Here is a 3,504-nt window from a genome sequence, read left to right as displayed (position 1 = left end):
ATTAGGTCGGGATTTATGCCGGATATGTCGGAAGCTTTCCAAGCGAAGAGATCGGAGTTTTCCCTTAGCAGGTCAACGAGTTGTTCCTTCGGGCTTCCTTCTAGGTTTTCCCTTATGCTCGTTGTCTTGTCAAGATGGTTTCCAATTTGTATTTCTTCTATTTTTACCTAAGGTTGGGGGCGCAATTCTTCACGAGTTCGGTCCCCTCTTAACTCGTAGTGTTGACCTCCTTTCCTCCTATATTGTCTTTCAAATTGAGGAACTCATTGTAATATTTTCGTGCCAACCTTTGGTCCCCTTTTACAGTTGGCGATCCCTTCTGGTGTGGGAAATTTCATGCAGAGGTGAGGAGTAAAAACAACAGTTGCAAGTCGGTTCAAGGTAGTCTGGACTATTTGGGCATTGTAGGCCGAGTTTATATCGACTACGAAGTAGTCGATGCTTGGTGTCTTTGGCCTAATGCCTTTTCCGAAAGTGTTGTACAATGAGATGTAACCAAGAAGTCAGATTGAGGTATCTCCCAATCCGAAGAGGCTGTCTTGGTTTGCCTTTAGATCCTTTTCTTCTAACCCGAGCTTGTCAAAAGCGGGTATAAGCAAAATATTATCCGGGCTACCTTGGTCTATCAAGGTTCTGTGGAGGTTAGCATTTGCCAAGATCATAGTTATCACCCACCATAGGGTCGTTATGCCCAGGTAGTATTCCTTGAGCATCTTCTTTAATGAACGAGATAGTATGTAGGTCGGTCAATTGGTTGTCTTCCCCAATTTGATATACCTTCTTAAGGTGTCTTTTTCGTGAGGATTTTGATATTCTTCCTCCTGCCTTCTTCTTTTCTTCAGGTCATCCGATCTGTCGGCTAAGTATCGATCAAGTCGGCCTTCTCTGGCTAACTTTTCTATGACATTCTTCAAGTCGTAACATTCATTGATGGAATGTCTATAGAGTTTATGATACTCATAATATTTTGTCCGACTTCCAGCTTTCTTGTGTTTAATCGGACGAGGAGGTGGAAGCTTCTCCGTATGGCATATTTCTCTGTACACGTCTACCAGGGAGACCCTTAAAGGAGTGTATTTATGGTACTTTCTAGGCTTTTCTATGTTCTGCTCCTCTCTCTTTTTGGGATCCTTTTCCTTTTCTCGAGGGTAGTAGTGTAGGTTTGTCTGTGAAAAAGGTTCCCTAATTTGGGGATTTTTCTCTATGTTGATGTATTTTTCTGCCCTTTCTTGAACTTTGTTCAGAGAGGTCGAGTGTGTTTGGATATTATCTGGGAGATCGGTCCTTCTCTGAGACCAATGACTAAGCCCATGATCACGGCTTCAGCAGGAAGATTTTGAATTTTCAGGCAGGCCTTGTTGAACCTCTCCATATAGTCGTGAAGAGTCTCGCTGACTTCTTGCTTAACTCCCAACAAGTTCGGGGCGTGCTTGGTTTTATCTTTTTGGATAGAGAATCTGGTTAAAAACTTTCTAGCAAGGTTGTCGAAGCTGGTTATTGATTTGGGTGGCAAGTTATTGAACCACTTCATGGCCACCTGCCCACCTTTGTTAAAGTAGTCGGGAAGGCTTTACAACGGGTGGCATCGGAAGCGTTGGCCAGATATATTCTGCTTTTGAAGTTGCTGAGGTGGTGGCTTGGATCGGATGTTCAGTCATAGAGATCCATGTCGGGTGATTTAAAATTTCTAGGAACTTTAGCCCTCATTATCTCTTCTGTGAATGGATCTTCTCCTCTTAAGGGGCTTTCATCACGATTTGCCCGATCATTCATATTTCGTAGATCAGCTTCTAACTTTCGAAGCTTTTCTTCTAGCTCCTTTCGTCTTCTTACCTCTCTTCATAACTCCCGTTCTGCTTTTCATTGTCATTTAGCCTTGTGTTTGAGCTGTTTTCGTCAGTCTCCCTGGCCATGAACTAGGTCCAAGATCTCGTTTGTATGAGAGAAGTTGATGAGCGGATATTTTATACGCTTTTTGGCATCATTTTCATATAGTTTTTGTTATGTTTTGTTTAAGTTTTATTATATTTTCATAGGTTTTAGTGAAAAATTCATATTTTTGGATTCTACTTTGAGTTATTGTGTTTTATGATTATTTTAGGTATTTTCTAGCTGAAATTGAAGAGTTTTGGCAAAGTCTGATTCAGAGATAGAGAAAGGACTGCAGATGCTGTCAGATTCTGACCTCCATGCACTCGAAAGAGCAGTTCTAGAGCTACAGAAGTCCAAATGGCGTGTTCTCAATGACTATGGAAAGCTAACATCCAGGGCTTTCCAGAATTATATAATATTTTATGCTTTGCGTTGCAAAATAAAGGCCCAAAACTGGCATTCAACGTCAGCCACCAACCCCATTCTGGGCGTCCAACGCCCAAAAGGGAGCAGTTGGCGTCCAACGCCCATTCAAGAGTCCAAAGCTAGCGTCCAACGCCCAAGAGGGAGTACCAACTCGTGGATTCACTCAAGCTTAGCCCAAACACTCACCAAGTGGGCCCGAAAAGTGGATTTTCGCACCACAAGACTAGTTTATCCTATTTCTGTAATTCTTAGTTATTAGATTAGTATATATAGACAAGAGTTCACCCTTGTTAGGAGCTCTTGCCCACTCTACACATTTTACATTACTTTTCTATAAGCAATGAGTCATTAATCTCCTAGGTTAAGGTTAGGAGCTCTGCTGATTCTTATGGATTAATAATATCACTATTCTATTTCAATCTATGCTTGATTCTATTTCATGATGTATCTTCGTTCTTCATCCTAATGAATTGGGAGTGTAACTTGACCGTCATCCCTATTCACATGGGTTCTTGCAAGTCCTTGACGGGATAGTATTGAACCACAAGTTTGATTATACATCTCTTAGACGGCTAATCCACGACTTCGTTGGGTACTTGGAGACATTAGTGCAGCCGAGGTACGGGGAGATTAGGGCCTTTGTGGTATAGGCTAGAATCAAAGGAGCAGTGTTCTCTGATCCAGAAGATCTGACCGTGCCTGTGGCATTTTGAGTAGGATTACCAAGGGAATGGACTGCTAGAGCTTCACCTCCATTCAGATTGGATGATCGTTGACCCGGCGTTTAATCTAAAGCAGAGGAGATTAATGACAGCTGACCCGGCGTTAATCATTTACAGCCTGCCATGGAATGAATCAATCAAAAGTTGGAGTAGAAGGTGAGAAAAGTTGATCCCGAAGGAAGAAGCATCTTCGAAGCCTCAACCGTTCTTTCATACCATTGATTTCACACCTATCTAGTAACGTTTTATTTATTTATCTGTTTTATGCGTTTTTCACAACAACTATCATATTTTCTATCCGCCTGACTAAGATCTACAAGGTAACCATTACTTGCTCAAACCAACAATCCTCGTGGGATCGACCTTCACTCACCTGAGGTATTACTTGGACGACCTGGTACACTTGTCGGTCTTTCTGTGCGAATATTGCGGAGCCAGCTTCGCGCACCAAGTTTTTGGCGCCGTTACCGGGGATTGTTCAGAT

The sequence above is a fragment of the Arachis ipaensis genome, chromosome B9, assembly GCF_059453495.1.
Source record: "Arachis ipaensis isolate K30076 ecotype BB chromosome B9, ASM5945349v1, whole genome shotgun sequence".
Lineage (NCBI taxonomy): Eukaryota > Viridiplantae > Streptophyta > Magnoliopsida > Fabales > Fabaceae > Arachis > Arachis ipaensis.
The sequence above is the reverse complement of the archived record's forward strand: the minus strand, read 5'-3'. Positions refer to the sequence as shown.